Source organism: Cryptotermes secundus, unplaced genomic scaffold (assembly GCF_002891405.2).
Source record: "Cryptotermes secundus unplaced genomic scaffold, Csec_1.0 scaffold696, whole genome shotgun sequence".
Taxonomy (NCBI): Eukaryota; Metazoa; Arthropoda; class Insecta; order Blattodea; family Kalotermitidae; genus Cryptotermes; species Cryptotermes secundus.
In genome coordinates this window covers 910,750-928,828 of record NW_019734322.1, presented here as the reverse complement: position 1 = coordinate 928,828, position 18,079 = coordinate 910,750, and the positions used below count along the sequence as shown (strand labels likewise).

The 18,079-nt window shown below is 43.3% G+C and overlaps 1 protein-coding gene across 13 annotated transcripts in view; it reads right to left on the bottom strand.

Moving 5' to 3' along the window:
- Positions 1–18,079, bottom strand: part of LOC111868649 (EGF and laminin G domain-containing protein) — a 143,374-nt gene that overhangs the window by 107,952 nt on the left and 17,343 nt on the right. For all 13 annotated transcript variants that reach the window (XM_023859504.2, XM_023859498.2, XM_023859500.2 and 10 more), the window contains exon 2: positions 2,672–2,734. The gene's annotated coding sequence lies outside the window, so the exon portion shown is untranslated. The remainder of the gene's footprint in view (positions 1–2,671; positions 2,735–18,079) is intronic.

Below are 18,079 nucleotides of genomic sequence, written 5' to 3'. Positions count from 1 at the left end.
CCCCCCCCCCGTTGGTGTTGTGTGTACGCAGAGGCCTTGCGAGCAGCCGACCCTCTTTCACGGAGTTATACCAAATTTCTATACGTAATACTTCCAACCCGGGAAAGGGGATGGGAGCTTTGCCGGCATCAGTCTGTCGTGTTACACAAGAAGATATCAGTTAAAGGCAAACCATATTTAANGGCGCCTAAACCCAGAAGACGACTTTCTTCATAGTCATCGCCGTGAAAACCTCAAAACTTACATATTTAAAAGTGTTTAAAATAAAAGTTTATCTTGATGAAGGCTGTATTAACCCATAATATTTTTGTACGATAGACTTTCTTGGAAACCCTAAAACTTCGACTGAAAATTCTAAGCGGCCGACGTAACCAAAATCAAATTCACATGATCAATTACGGTGTAGACATCCACTATTATATTTCATTTTCGAATACTTTCGGAGATGGAACATCCGAATAGACCTTCCCACACCGCGTTTCTTTAAAGAATGAAATATACGACAGGACATTTAGTCCCTTGTTGCAGTCAACTTGATCTCCATCAGGTACAGGTGACTGCGTTCTAATTGCTGGCAAATAATTTCATTTACGGGTTTCAAACTCGCTGCTGAATGCATCCACAGGTACTCGCATGTTACCATGGTAGTGGATTCATGTACTCGACCAGACTGCATCTAACAGGACCGGCTTCGGCCGCGCCATAGCTCAAGCGGTTAGTCCCTGGGTTCCAACCGCGGCGGGCCGGGTTCGATCCCGGGTCTTGTCAAGTGGAATTTGTGGTGGACAAAGTGGCGCTGGGGCAGGTTTTCTCCGAGTACTTCGGTTTCCCCTGCCAATCTTCATTCCACCAATTGCTCCACAATCACCCTCATCTATCATCTGGGGCTGATACAATAGGCCAGAAGTGGCCGCAGTACAAGGGACTTAATCTTGCTGTAGTTCCTCATTGCGTTTGTTTCTTCCACAGGAAGGTGGAGAGCGAGAAGGCGGATAATAAGGAGACAAAGAGAATGAATACGGACGAGGATAATAATGTGAACAAGGAAACGAAAAAAGAAGAGAAGTAGATCAAAATCGTTCTCCATGGACTTCGATGTATCAGACGTGAAGTGAGTGTGTAAGGTTTGCGGACCAGGTTTCAATTCTCGGCCGGAGCATGGAATTGTGACGTCTTCACAATAAAATTTTCATAAGTGCGCCTATCAGCTTCGCCCTCCTTCTGTCCGCGTACAACTCGAGAATCGCTTAGAGGATTTTCATGGAATGCGATATAAAAGAATGTTATTAAAATTTGCTACATATTCCACATTTTGGATAAAATCACAGAATAGCCTACACTACTTGAAGACCTACACATGCGTTTCTGTGCGAATTCAGAGCGTAACTAGCGCGTGCGTCGCTAAGTATTTTTCGTTATACAAAACAAACACGTTTCTACCAAACTGACTTTCATAGCGAGTATGTGGGTTCTCATATAATCAAACACAACGCATCAAACGCGCCCAAATTATTACGCTTTCGTTCACCTCGCCGATACGCCGAAACTGCACGTCCAGACCGGCCCTGGAGCCCATCCATTGTCTAAGGGCCCCCATACATACACACAGTTTGGCCTCCAGTTCGGCCTGCACAGTTGAAGACTGAAAGGCAAAACTGACGTGTGTGATGCGGCCGGCCGGCCAATCGTTTGGCCTGTTGGCCTGTGGGAAACCCGTCAGTCCGTCAGTTCTGCCTGCAGGGCCGTAGCACGTGACTCAACATTATAGGCTGGATGACCGTGATTGTGGCATGAAGCCTGCCGGTTTATCTGCGCGTGTATGGGGAAGGAAAGGGAGGGAGTAAACTGTGAAAGTTTTGCCTGTAAGGTCGATCGGAAGGCCAAACTGTGTGTGTATGGGGGGCCTAACATGGATAAAGTGACGAAGCTCCTCAGTTCCATCTAGTAGCGAAGTCTAGAACACACTGGGATTAACTCCAAGCGCTGTGAGCCTTTATTAATTGGTGATTAGATACAAGGATCATCTCCTTATTTTTAATATTCATAAAACTTTATTAAGAGCCGGGATAGCTCAGTCGGTATAGCGACTGACTACGGGCTGGACGACCGAGGAGTCGGAGTTCGAGTTCCGGTAGGGCCCAGACCGACTCTGGGGTGCACCGAACCTCCTATCCAATAGGTACCGGGGGTTCCTTCCCCGGGGGTAAATCGGCCGGGGCGTGAAGCTGACCACTGATCTCCAACTAGTGTAGAGGTCAAGAAAATTTGTATCTATACATCCACTCCCCCATACGCCTTCATGGCGTACTGCTTAATTAGTTAAGCACAGGGACAAATTTACCTTATCTATCCCTGAGATGGTTCAGTAATATAAGAATTGATATTTTTGGATCTCTTACTAAATAGTCCAGAAGTTACAGGCAAGGATAAAACATCTTCACAGGGTTCAATGCAGTATATACTGCAAATGTCAGATTTCATGTACGAAGTCGTACATTGTCCTGCAAGCAGACATACCAGATTTCAGTCGCCATATTCGTACTTCTTCGTAGTAATACCCTCTTAACTTTTTGGGGGATCTGTGGCATTGGTAGAAATTCCCTGGTATGCTGTTGCAGCTCATGCCTAATCCTCTAGAATAAAACAAAATGCACGAGCATTTAAGACTTACCTGCAAGATGATGATGACGTGGCTTCCGCCGCCGTTGCTACGTAACATCCGGGCCGACCCGAACTGTGAAGAGGGCAAACAGAATATCAATCGTTATTTTAATTTCGTACCGTAGAAAAAGAAAAGTGACAGTATTTCAGTATGGAGACCATTAAATGGAAGTTCGAAAAGTATCTATTAAGAAACAGCAATAAAACATATCTAAAAAGGAAATTGAAATAAACAGAAATTTCAATTTATCAGGGAACTTATCCCGTTCAGAAAATATGCTTACGAAGTGAGAAAGAAATTAAACGTTATCAGTAAAAAACGAAAACTGTTCAACTAAACCGTTACAAGGACAAGACAAGAATTTAATGGGAAAATTGTGTACTTGAATATTTATCGTTTTCTGTTCATATAATTATGTCCTGTCATGTGCTTCATTTAACAAGTTACAGAGGAAATGTTCCCGTTAAAAATGGGAAAAAATTAAGCCCAACTGCCCATAAACATACCCCAAATACTTCAATCCTGTATAGGAAAATGCGTAAAAGAAGTCGGCTCAAATAAGTAAGTAAGAAGAAAATATTACTCGCAGTGCTGTGTTAACATGAAGCATAAATTTCTGACGTGTGATTTCGGTCACAAATTGGATATACATCAACTTTTTTTTTATTTAAAACGAGGCGTGTCTAAAACTGAAGAAGTTGATGATGGCTGGAATTCTGTTAGGTGTTTTTTACTGTGCAAGGTACAGTGTCAATGGAGTATACAAAAACACATGAACGCATTCGGAAATACTCCAGTTAGGAATACGTTTTCCAATTTGTGAAATCTGAGATTCCCACTGCAGTAAAAGTAAAGATTACGGTATTCTGAAATGTGATACCGTGTAGTTTGGACATAACCGGCTGCCTCCATCTTCAGGATTAAAATGATTCTTACTCTCCCGAAAGACTGTGAATTGCAGAAGAGACTCATGCCATGAAGATGGAGGCAGCAGGTTCCTCCGAAACGTTGTTACATATCTATCAAACAGCATGGGGTCACATCTCAGAGAGAGTATTCTTCACAGTCCCACTTCTAACTGCGTGTGTAATTCCATTCAGAGTGTTGTGACGTCACATGGAGGCAGTCAGCTGTGAAGTCATGTGACAGGGTTATTACTCTGATCAACCAACTGTTTGCAGTTTGTTAATCCAGTTCCAAGACTTGAGAACGCAGGAAATTAAATGATTATCGTGTTTATGCGCTTCGTTAATATAGTCGATGATTCGGTTAATTTTTACTGAATTGGCAACTACATGGAACAGACTCTTCCCGTATCCGTTCAAAGCTACTGAGCTGGCCATGGGAGTCCCAACCTTTAAGCAGTCCGAATGTTCACCAGCTTTGTCACAAAATCCGCAATTCGTCCCTACCCTGAACCAATTCAATCCAGTTCATACATTCAGGAATTATCTCTCAAAGACCATTTGTTCTCCATTCCCTCTTAGATCCCCAAAGTATAAAAATAAGGTAATAACTTCTTGGGGTTTTCCAAAAAAGCGTTTGTATGCATTTCTTTTTTCCCTTCATGCAAGTTAGATACAAAGAGACTTGAAAGAATTCTGACGATGGTGTATGCTGTGCAGAACTATTAGGCTTATTTTGGACTCTGTCCATCGTCTGGTATATAGAAGAAAAAAATCCATAACGTTTCGGAGACTGGATCTGTCTCCGTTGACATCTGTCTCCGTCCACCTGAGGACGGAGACAGATCCAGTCTCCGAAACGTTATGGATTTTTTTCTTCTATATACCAGACGATGGACAGAGTCCAAAATAAGCCTAATAGTTCTGTAAAGTTAGATATATGTCCCGATCATTGCATCCATCTTCTTTTAACCACTTCTTTTTATTGCTAGTGGGGTGGGACTAAGTCCCTTGTACTGCGGCCACTTCTGGCCTATTGTACCAGCCCCAGATGATAGGTGAGGGTGATTGTGGAGCAATTGGTGGAATGAAGATTGGCAGGGGAAACCGAAGTACTCGGAGAAAACCTGCCCCAGCGACACTTTGTCCACCACAAATCCCACTTGAGCAGACCCGGGATAGAATCCGGGACGCCGCGGTGGGAAGCCAGCGATTAACCGCTTGAGCTATGGCGCGGCCTTTTTAATCACTAACGAAAAGTACAGGAAATGTGAGACCCCTCGTTATGTAACTTTCTCTAGTCCCATGTTAATTTCGTCTTTCCTAGGGCCAGATATTCTCCTTAGCAGTTCCCAGAGTACCCTCAAACTGTGCTCTTGAATTTCACTTTGAGCCACATCGGTTTCATGAATCACCTAGTTACATGGAGCTGAACTCAAATTTCAAAACATGTTGGATTTGAGATCCTCACAGTAGTAACTAAGAACAGTTATATCTTCCACAGAACAAGGGCGTGCAGTCCGCAACAAGTCAATCGACTTTTCGGACGAACATATCGCCTCCGTCTTCAGAGTCGACGAGTACGCCAAGCATGAAACTAGCATGAAGCAGACAGCGAATACAGCTAGATTCTCGCTTGACTTATTCTTCAGCCCTGACAATGGAGGCGATATGTTCTTCCGAAACATAGACTGACTTATTCACCGTATCACATGGCGTTATAGCTCAGAGGAAGCACTCTTCAAATTTTATAATACTCCTCAAAACATGACCCATAGTATTAGAAACTGGGCAGGTGAGAAAACTATACAAACCTCACCACAATAAAAGTTGCCATACTTTTTAGAGTTTTGAGTAAACATAGATGCGTTTTTCTAGTAAAAGGTCTAATTTTAGTCTAATTTTATATTTTATGAAAAAAAAAATATGCTGGTACTAATTAGCGTTGAGTATCGCCGGAAAAAAAAAAAGCCACAGATACATTAAGTTGCGTGTATTTGTTTAAACTTGTTGTTACATGGTAAACATGTCATTCAGATCATCAAAAAGGACTCGGTGATGATTCTCAGAACACTGTAAGTAACGAGTTGACAAAAATATGGGCTTTTTTATATTCTCCTCTCTTTGTGTTTTTACTCTTAAAAGGTATTCTTGCCCCGGTGCTTAACTAAGCACCAAGCCACGAGCGGATATGGTAGAATAGAGATATGGCTCCACACTTTCTTAGCCTTGGCGAGAGACGGAGGTGGTCAACTTCACCCCGTGGCCTGTTTATCCTTGGGGAATGTGCGTCCAGTATCCGCGGAACAAGAGGGATGGGAAGCCCTCTTGTTTAAACAGTTAACTGTGCAAAGTCTGTGGTAATATGAGAGTGTTCTTTTGCTGGAAGTGTATGAATTACTTAATTACTTCAGATTTGTAGCAAACTGTTAGTTTACCTCTGGACATCCTGGTGCCTGCTTTCAGGATATAGTGTCTATATGACTTATGTTTAACAAGGACGGGCAAATGTACCCTTGGGGATGACTATACGCTTCACGTAAAGCCATGTCGTCGGTCTACTGTATAGGCGGCCCCTACATGCAGTACGCTATAAATCATAAGGGTATCCGCTACATAGCAAAGCAATCGTAGTAGATAAGATCTAAAAGTTTGTGATGATGGTAAATTGTTACAATTAATATGTTGCTGGACATTATCCATCATCTTGTCTGTTCTAAAAACACCGTCTAGTTTCTATTAAAAAACACAACGTTTCGGGAACTGGAATCTGTCCCCGTCTTCAGGTAAAACCTACTCAGGTGGGTCCTATAGACAGAGCTAGCCCCTTTCTCCGGACAACTATGCCAGTTTCAGAAGGGATTCATAAAACAAGCACAACATAATCCACAACATAGCTCTCACAGATGGATTATGTTGTGCTTGTTTTATGAATCCCTTCTGAAACTGGCATAGTTGTCCGGAGATAGGGGCTAGCTCTGTCTATTGGACCCACCTGAGTAGGTTTTACCTGAAGACGGGGACAGATTCCAGTTCCCGAAACGTTGTGTTTTTTAATAGAAACTAGACGGTGTTTTTAGAACAGACAAGATGATGGATAATGTCCAGCAACATATTAATTGTAACAATCGTAGTAGCTTCGACGGCTATTTCGATGGGGTATATTTTGCAGTTTTATTATACATTAAATGTCTCAAAATCAGGAGTCGTGTGCAAATACTGTAAAAGCATGGCATGCGAAGGGCCGCGCCATAGCTCAAGCGGTTAGTTGCCGGCTTCCCACCGCGGCGGCCCGGGTTCGATCCCGGTTCTGGTCAAGAGGGATTTGAGGTGGACAAAGTGGCGCCTGGGCGGGTTTTCTCCGAGTACTTCGGTTTACCATGCCAATCTTCATTCCACCAAATTCTCCATCATCATAATCACCCGGGGCAGGTACAATAGGCCAATCAGTGGCCGCCGTGCCGAATGGACCCAGCTGGACTCCACTCCCCACTAAGCGAATTGAAAAAATGAATGGCATGCGAATTGTACAGATATCAGATTTTATTCTGCATATTTTTCTGCAAGGCAAATAATTGCGTAGATATTCCAAATAATGTATGCAAACAAGCTAAGTTTTAAAATTGACCTCAATCAATGAAACTGCCACATTGTAACACTTCAACAACAGAAGTTAAAAGAATAAGTTGCAGATTTATCTCAATATCTTTCAGAGGACTATTACGTAAATTTATTTAAGACCTTAAGTCTTTCATGAAAATTAAATTGCGATTAAAACGAAATCAGAATAGACTGACAAAAGTTTGTTGAGTCTGTCATAACAAGTTTTATCTATATCAGTACATTAGTTTGGGTGTTGTTATTTATGGGCAAACAGACTGATTTTGTAAAATCTTCACTCATAAATGGGCTAGCGAGCAATTAAGTGGAGGAAGAAAGCCACGACATAATGAGGTACTTCACAATTTGTACTCTTCGCCAACTCCCAATATTGTGTGGCCAATTAAATCCAGAAGGATATGTAAGAGGGACCATAGACGGGTGGGTAATAATACAAAGAATTTCACATGATTCAGGTGAGACAATAAGGACTGGGTAGGCCCAAATGACGAATTTTCGTGAACTTAGAGATCAACTTTCGCATTCTCTAAAATCGAGGTATGTGATGCAACAAATTGCCGTCCACTAATCAGAAGGCAGTGCATCAATGTGTTTTTTTTTGTTCATTGCTTGCTTTCATAAGGACTAAAGCCTATTATACGAATACTGGTTTTCTTTACGTTTTTCATAATGTGTTCATCCCTCTAGTAGCTCAGTCGGTATAGCGACGGGCTACGGACTGAACGCCCGGAGTTCAACTCCCGGCAGGGGAAAGAGACTCCTCTCTCCTCCTCATGGTCAAGACCGTCTCTCGGGCCCACCCAGCCAATGGGTACCGTGGAATCCTTGTCCGGAAGTAAAGGGGCCGGAGTGTGAAGCTAACAACTCACCTCCATCTAGTGCCAAGGTCAGGAATGGTGGAGCTATATCTCCGCTCTCCCATACGTCTTCACGGCGTGGTGCCTAACTAATTGAGCACAGGGGAATTTTGCCTTGCCTTACATTTTCACGTCCGGACAACCTACCAAGATAGTACAATACAACAGGCCATCATTGGTTCCTCCCAGATTCGCATCAAGTAATCATTCATAATTATGAATGATTATAATCTACCTGTCGGCCCGCCAGGGGTTTCAGCTCGTGTAATATACTGGCCTGCTCTACCAGGGTATCGCGGGTTCATATCCGTCTCAGGGTATGGATGTGTGTTCACGTCTCTTGTGTGGCGTTTTCCTGTGTAGGCACAGGCCATACAAAGTTTCATACCAAAATGCTTAGAGTTCATATTAAACTAAACTCCGTGGTCTTAGTCCGCAAGCGAACTATACCGTCTGAGAGACCACGGCTTGTAGGCGAAGTTAGTGCCAACTTTAGCGGATAGAGAGCGTGGTCAGCGCAACGAATCCCCACGGCCGTTGATATCGGTTTTCTAGACCGGAGCCGCCACTTTTCCATTCAAGTAGCTCCTCAATTATCCTCATGAGGCTGAGTGCACCCCGTTCCAGGCCCACTACTTCTCAGAAAATCTGGTAGCACCGGGAATCGAACACAGGATCTCTGGATCTGTGGCCAAGAACTCTGACCACTAGACCACAGAGGCGGTCAAAGCGTTCATATTATCGGAATTAATTCTGAGGAGTCAAAATCGTGACAGTTTCTCATTCAACACTATGTAAACTAACGCAACCCAAGCTAACAAACCACTGTCAAATACATACATAAACCACGATCAGTCCTATGGTCCAGCTTTATCCATTAACAGGAACTTATCTCCATATGTGTTTTAATGGCTGCTTGCATTAATGTAATCAGGTAACTTCGAGACTGCAGACGGGGTTTGGATTGGTAATCGGATTTATAGGACACTTTAACACACAACTCACGACTAATCACTGCCACACAACGACACAACACTAGTCCTTCACGTTTGCCACTTTTCAGCAGTTAAACCTATTCGTGATTTTTCAGCACATGTCAACATAGCAATGCATCAAGACATCATCAAGGTACAAAGTCTCTGTAGGTTACCTAACACAGAATACGTCTTCTTGACTCATTTCTTCCACATAAAATTAAAATCTAGGCTTACATAATAATATACATATAGTGGCCTTCGTGGCGTTTACTTATCGTGTCTTCAGATTTTTCTAGAGCTTCGATCTCATGGTTGTCAGTGGTATGCATGACTACTGAGTAGGTATTATGACGCTGTATCAATTGCACATGTTATTTATTATCCAATAGGGTGAGATGTGAAATGGAAAGAAACAGGGTAGAGTGAATACGCATTTTGTGCTTTAACGTGAGCCTCACGTTTACGTGTCCTTTGCTTCGTGGTTGTACACAGGAGGTTTCAATTCATACACAGGTACCCTTCAAACATTCAGACATGATCCTGGCTTAAAATCCGATTTAAATCCAAAATGCATCGCTCGTCACATAGACCTCCCTTACTTCTGAATGAACGCATAATTCATTGTTTCCGGTGATTTTAATATTCCTCAGGTAAGCAATATGGCGCCGTTGGCTCTTAATAAGCTAACATATCCGGTCAGGCACACCGCCCTCTGTGCATCCCACGATTTTCATTTGTTATTCTCACGGAACACTATTGGCCTAGTGAATCAGCTGCCATTGTCATACAGAAATCGTGACCACGGTATCAATTGTTTTGTTCTGATGACCAACCGATATTCATGCATTCTTTACATAAGATTTAAAAATTGAACGTATGTAAGAAGATTACCGCCTCTGTGGTCTAGTGGTCAGAGTTCCTGGCTACAGATCCAGAGGTCCGGTTTCGATTCCGGGCGCTACCAGATTTTTTATTAGAAGAAATTGGTCTGGAATGGAGTCCGCTCAGCCTCGTGATAACTCCGGTCTAGAAAACCGAAATTAACGGCCGTGGAGGTTCGTTGTGCTGACCATGAGACACCCTCTATCAGCAAAAGTTGGCAACTAACTTCGCCAACAAGTGGTGGTCGCTGGGTCGGTATAGTTCGCTTGCGGACTACAGGCCACTGAGTTTTAATGCCCAAGAACAGTCGTGAACGTGGTTCGCGAATGTGCTCGTCACCAACACACATGAACACTTTTATCTGAACACCTACATTGGCTTTTTTCGCAATGGCAATATTATGAAAGAAACAGAAAATTAAAATGTGTTAGGGAAATAAAATAAAATAAAATGAAAAAGTGTTCAGATCAAAAGCTTATATGAACGTGTTAAAAGGATTCGAATACAAAAAAAAATCCACGATTTGCATATTTAGTATAAATATTTAACTTTCCTCAGTTTCGTTCAAAATTTTGATGGAGGAAGTTAAATTTTCTTTTTCACAAAATCTCTCTACTCCAGAGCACACACACAGTATTCGCCCACCAGCATTTCAATCGCCTAATTTCTTGTATACACGTCCTTATTGCTGTAGTCCATAAATAATCCAAGTTTCGATTCCCTTTGATAAGTTATCCCCGAACGTTTGACTGACCGTCACGAATTGTAACACTATCTACAGCACGCAGCAGAAGGTAACTCCTACCAATACTAACGGTTCGGGGACCACGGTCACACCTGCATTAGACATATCAGTACGTTCGGCCTGTGCCGATAGTCTGTAAGTTCGGACGAACTGCGAGCAGGACGCAGGACGCAGGACGCAGACCTTAGAACCCGCCCCCCAAAAAAACACACACACACACACGCCGGAACCCCGATGTCTGTGGGTATATCTGGGTCACACTGTCACTGGGGGAAATAAATACATAGACATGGTCCTCCAAGTTGGGGGCTAGAGGTAAGGCTGACAATCTTTCCTTGTAAAAACTACTGCTGCGAAATCCAAAGAAGTGAAAACCAAATGGTCCAATGCAACATAAATCTGGAAGAATCATGTATTCAGTTATTCAGTATAGAGGGGGGTGGGTTTCCCCATGCACGGCGACTAATAGTCTGTTGTACATCCCCCTTTAATTTCTACTGTCGCCATACCCTACCGATACTGGTGCCCGCTATCTCCCTTTTTCTGCCAGCGAGGTCGGCCCTCTACTGGCATTGGTACCCGATAACTTCCCCATCTACCGGAGGCATTGGAAACTACTTGGGCGGGAAACTTTTTGCCTGATTTTGCTCAGAGGTCAAGAATCATGTAAGAAAGGCTATGGCTCAAAAAGGGTAGTTTTGCCAGTCTTATGCAAATACTTATTTACATGGAGCTCAAGCTGAGCTTCATTTCCTCGAAAACTGGTCATCAAATTAAGAAAAAGGTACATAATACGAGCTACAGACAATTAATTGAGAGCCACAATTTTTGGTGTAAGCGTGTATCTACCGCAATAAAAGCTATGCCTTGTGAATAGCTTTGAAACAGCACTGATGACTAGCGCAGTCGGTATAGTGACTGGCTACAGGCTGGACGGCCGAAGGATGCGAGTTCGATTCTTGGTAGGGACAAGATTTCTTTCCTCTCCACGACATCAAGACCGGTTCCGAGGCTCACCCAGCCTCCTATCCAATGGATATTTGGGGTTATTTCCACGGGGGTAAAGCAGTAGGATCGTGAAGCTGACACCTCATTTCCAACTAATGCAGAGGTTAATAATATGTTGAACTATACGTCTATTCCCGCTTTCATCTTCTTGGAGTAGTACTTAATTAGGTACCCAACATTACGCTCAAGGTAAGTTCCTCCCCTTCCAATTCAGTAACTCGTAAATAAAGAGTTTTTTTTTGTCTAAAATGATAGATGAGTATCTGCAACTGAAGGACAACAATATCAGTGCTGTATCGAAGATCGCCGAGCGAGTCGATTCAATCAGTAACACTTCTGACGTGTACTGGAGAGCTGCGCAGCTCGAATTTCGGCCGCGACTCCAACTGTTCTGAGCTTTTCGTGGTCCTCTTCAACCTCCCCACCAAAATAGTGGCAGGATGGTAGTTTAAATGTGGCCAAGACTGTTCCCTTCCTCACGCTTTTCATTTGATGTTCAACCAATCATTTAACGATACAGTCTGTAGTCAGCGGTGCTAACATGTCGTCACATAAACAACCTAGGCGCGCAAGATCATTGGCAAATTTCTTCTGATCCCTATTAAAATACTGTAAATAACTTTCGAAGGAAAAGATTTCGTTCATGCTGGTCGCTGAAAGAAAGGATTAGAGTTCCACCACAATTCGGCTCGTAGTCCCTCCCAGTTTCAAGTAACTGTTCAGCAACAGAATCGCTTAGCGGCCTCCGTAGTCTAGAGGTAACGTTCCCACCTCATGACTCGTGGTATGCGGGTTCAAATACCCGGCGGAGGTCGTCGAATTTTTAAGGGCGGAAAAATTCAGGGAACAAGTCCTCCGGGAGGGACTTTAAGCTGTGTGTCCCGTGTCGTAACTTTACGGCGCGTAAAAGAACCTCATCCCCAAAGGGGATCACTGAGCCAAATTCTAGGACGTTTCCCGCCCAGCAATATTCTCTAAGGCCTCTGATAGATGGGGGAAGCATTACAGACACCGCTAAGGAAGTGGCCGAACTCGGTTGCTCGGCGGGACTGATGGTACGCACCATTTATCGGTAGGGTAAAGAGACTGGTAGAATATCATAGAGGGAAGCACAATAGATCAAACTTGTCGCGGTGCATGGGGAAACCCACCCTCTGTAACTAACTAACCCAACTAACAGAATCGCTTCAGTTTCGCAGAATTACATAATTGCCGTCTGGGTGGAAAAATAGTTTCACATCTGCAATAATAGATTTATATCAGACATAAAAGAACATTAAGGTTAATTCAAATCGGCAGGAAAAGTAACTTCAGATTATGTAGGCTTATTGTGAATAGCTCTGAGTCCGCAGATTAATCATTCATGTTTGTCGCCATCAAAACGCAAATCGTGCTCTACCGCTAATTTCATTAATAGTCCCATCAGGCGCTGACCACACTACGCGCAAGCTAATCAGGTGGCCAGTCAGAGCTGCTCTCCAAATGGAACAGTAAGTTTAGCCATAATCTGTTATAATCCTTCTGTGTCGGTAATAAGGAAACGTCGTGGCCAATGATACTTACATGAAAAATGGCAGTGAACACATCTAGGTAATATGTTCTCCGCAACGAACACTTGAAATCTGCGAGTTAGTAAAAGGTACACTAAAATATGTTAGGCCGATCACAGTAGCCGCGCGGTCTAAGGTTTAAACCGTCTCCACCGGCTCGAACACTGGGATTGTGGGTTCCAATCCCACTCGAGGCATGAATGTCTGTGTTTTATTCTGTGTTTATGTTGTTCTATGTGTAGGTAGAGGTCTTGCGATAGGATAGGCGAGGCTATAGCACACATGATGAAATAAAAAATTCATTAAAATTTTCGACTATAAAACGTNGTACGGGATTTAGAAACTGAAAAGGCGGCCGAGGTCCAACAAAGGGCTGTAGAGCCATAGATAGAGCGAGAGAGAAAATATATTACAAATGTATTTATTACGCGCTGAGTTTACAAAAATTGTTCCAGATGAGATCCTTTGTGTTCAATGCACAACTCACAACGCACGCAGCTGCCTCATACCAGAAAGAACAGGTTTGAATCTGAACATTCCCGTTAAGAGGAGAGAATGTTTTAGGTTAACTGGCTTCTGGGCCACTCTGTAAGAGTATAAAACTATAATTTCGATTGCTGTTTTGTATATGTATGAAACTTCATCTTTCAGATTAAGGGGGAAATCAAGAATGGTCGGGAACAGGGTTCTGAGAAAAATATTTGAACCTTAGAGACAGGAAGTGACAGGAGCTCCGTAATTCGTAGGGCCTACTCTTCAAGAAACGTCTTCTCGATGATCAGATCAAGGACAAGATAGGCGAGGCTATAGCACACATGAGAAAATAAAAAATTCATTAAAATTTTCGGCTATAAAACGTGAAGGTAAGAGACCTCATGGAAGGCCTAAACGTGGAAGGGTACAGAATACTAAACAGTACCTCAAAGAAACATGGTCAACAGGTGTGCACTGGATCGACCTAGCTAGAGACGGGCGATGGGCTGGCTTTTGTGAACGCGGTACATAATAAACGTTCGGGTTCCGTAAATGATGGAAAATTTTTCCCATGGACTTTCTAGCGACTAATGCAATTATAATGCCACACTAAGGACCATATTATTTCTTTCCGCACTTTCGTCATAGAGGTCTACAGTTTACAACAATAATCAAACGCATTATGTGCTCTATAATATTTTTAATTGCTAGTGGGGTGGGACTAAGTCCCTTGTACTGCGGCCACTTCTGGCCTATTGTACCAGCCCCAGATGATAGGTGAGGGTGATTGTGGAGCAAATGGTGGAATGAAGATTGGCAGGGGAAACCGAAGTACTCGGAGAAAACCTGCCCCAGCGCCACTTTGTCCACCACAAACCATACCCGGGATCGAACCCGGGGCGCCGCGATGGGAAGCCAGCGACTAACTGCTTGAGCTATGGCGCAGCCTACATGTGCCTTATAATACTGACAGAAAATGTGGGAAGTGAAACGGCGTTTTCGCAAAAATACTTACTCTTTATAACAAAATGTCATTTACTTGTATTTATTTATGTATTCAATCTCTCTTTGTTTCCTTATTTTTCGTCTATTTTCTATATTTCCTTTGATTGAAACAAGTGTCAGTGACGCATTCAAGATATGAGCTCTTTGGGCGAAGAGAAATTAACGCGAAACTGGAAAGCCTGAGGAGATCACTAGAAGACCTGCACTCAGATTTGAGGATGATATTAAAATTAAGCTAGAAGTGGACTAGATAAATATCGCTCAGAATAGGGACCAGTGGTTGACTCTTGTGAACATTGCAATGAACTTTCGGTTCAAAAAGAAGTTTCTCCTTCGAAATTACTCAACTGCTTTCCATGTTATGGGGTCCTACGCCAAAATTTATAGAAGAAATTTGATTTTAAGTTTGAATTCTTCTGGAACGTGACGCTCTGAAGTTCCGTAGATGACACGGTAGTACGAGTAGATATATTGATCCTGTGTTTTTTTGTTTTTCAGACTCACATTTCATGACGAAATCAACTATGCGTCAGTAAAACCCAACATCTTCATGCTCACAGCCGGCCATTTCCCGGGTCTCAAGGAGACAACATGCGATGTCTCCGCTACTGTTCAATTCCTCTTTTTCAACTTACAGCTTCATTCATTTACTGTAACTGGTACTGAACGTATCCTCCTGTCACAGATTGGCATTGTCTAGTCTGTATCGGATACATTGCCAACTGGTACGCACTAGTAACAAAATTGTCGTGTCGTTATCACTACGTTGACACGTCCTGAGTTGTGTCGTTAGTGTGAACTTGTCCCTAACATTCGCGGGGAAACCTGCTGTGTGAGTTTCGCGCATGCGCCAGATCGTCTACGAGCATCAAGCAAGCCTTTATCTTGAAACATGTAATTCAGTCCTCTTCAGACTTACAGCACTTCTCACGTTTAAATGACTTTCCATTTTCTCTCCATATCCATGATTCATAATGATCCTCTCATTGCTCATTCGAATGTACATACCTCCATTAGTTCTTTTTTTTTCCTTGGCACTACAGCCCCAGTGGGCCTAGGCCTACCTCCATGAACTTCTCCGTTCACTTCGGTAATAGTTCATATTACGTCCCAGAATAACCGGATATGCAAGCAATATTATGTGTGATGTGTTCTATCTTCGACCCTGAAGATGGAGGCAACATTTTCCTCCGAAATTGTGGTTGACTTTCAACGGACTATACGAGGTTATATTCCAGAAGGCAGAACTCATAATAACCACCGTTGTTTGAAACTCATGTCCTACAATATTACATGCACTGACTATTATGATTATTAGGCCCACAGAAATATTAGTCTCCTCGTCTACATCAACTAATGTCTAACTTGGTAACCTCACATTCTTCTTTCAACACGTCCCTGATATTTAGAGCGGAAGTGTTGACTTCAAAACCCCGTCTCTAATACAGCCCTAAATGACTCCATAATACATATACAGCAACCTGCAAAGTCGCGTTTCTCCATTCTAGGAAAATGCGATGGGTGACGTGGCGGGAATTGTGCAGAATTCTCAGAACCTGAGGCCCACGAAAAATCCAGGAGAGACCAGCCCATCGGGCGCTCCGCATCCTTCAGGATATCACGTACTCCTGTAAAGTATCTCATGGCCAATGACTTTACTAGCTAACTTGCTGACAAACTAATGGGCTAGCTAATTATGAACTGGGTAATGGACCAAAATCTGACTACACCGAACCCACAAAAAGACGTTCGGTGGGGATCGATTCCCCTCCTCCCCCACATGTCCAGTTGTTTCAGTTCCCCTTTCAGCATAGTTCCCTATAATTCCCTCCAGCCGTCTGGTACTGATAACGTGATAACCTCTGCCAGCGACAAGAGCTTTGGGCATGTTGACAAAGGCCACAGGGAGCTGGAGGGGAAGTTTTGAGCGTCATTCGCGCCATGCATGGAGCTTTTCTCTATGACCTCATACAGTTAAGTATATGGTTAGCCAACTGACAAACAAAGTAAGCAACTGATTACTCATGACGGTGAGCCAGGACAGCTCAGTCGGTAAGGAACTGCTTGTGGCCTGGATAAGGGGTTCAATTTCATGCATGGACATATACCCTTCAACGCCAGTGGGTCCAGACAGGACCTGAAGCCAACCCCATGTCCCACACAATCGTGAAAATTCTTTTCTCGGAAGTAAAATGGCAAGAACATGAAGCTGATAACTTACCTNTTCTCTATGACCTCATACAGTTAAGTATATGGTTAGCCAACTGACAGACAAACAAAGCAATGGATTGCTTATGACGGTGAGCCAAACAGCTCAGTCGGTAAGGAACTGCTTATGACCTGGATGAGGGGTTCAATTTCATGCATGGAGATATACCCTTCAACGCCATTGGGTCCAGACAGGATGTGAAGCCAACCCCGTNCGGCCGCTTTACCCCCGAGGACAGAGCCCCAGATACGCATTGGATTGGAGGTGGCGTTGAACCCTGATCCGGTCTTGATGACGTGGAGAAGAGAAAATGTTTACCCTAAAGGGACTCGAACTCCGACCTCACCGTCGTCCAGTCGCTATACCGACTACGCTATCGTGGACCATCAAGAATTACTTTGTGTCAATGTATGCATTTGTTAAATTCGTTACAGGACATAAATTGTTCAACTTCCATTCAGCCCTACTGGAATGCATGCCATCCCATGAGTCGTTACGAAGTCCAGGTTTTGTATTATAATAATGCTGTATCCGCTACTTGGGTTACTTAGTGCATAATGTTAGGATAATGGAAAGAGATGGATTTGAAAGGATGTTGCAGAATGCGGTGGCGACCGATTTTAAGATATAGTCTTAGTATTCGACTGGAGCAACTGAAGAAAACCACCATGAATCTCAGTAAATATTGCCGCCCTCATTGACGACATTCGACCTTACAACCTTCCGAATACGAAGCATGAATGCTGAACACTATACCGCAACATCGTGTCAAAATCTGGGCCTAGCTGTCAAAATCAGCTGAATGCATGGCGTTGCTTTAGATCGGCCTCACCGCGCTGATAGCAGAGTTCAGTGGGACGCGGCAACATGTAAGTAGCATTACGAAGACGAGATAATAGGGTACGTCGGGACAAAAAGGGACTAAACGACAATTTTGGGAGGAGACACATGGCGTACAGTTTCCCAAGGCACTCTTCATTGGCATCCTTCATTGGTCTTAGGGTGGGGGCACACCGAGGAAACGGGCAACCGCAACGCAACCGCAGTTTCCGAGAATTGTTATCAACCTGAGTTGACAACATGTTACTGATTGGAGCAGTGCAAATTGAGGAAACTGCGTTGTCGTTTCCTCAATTTGCGTTGCTCCATTCAGTAACATGTGTTCAAGTCAGGAGGATAATTCT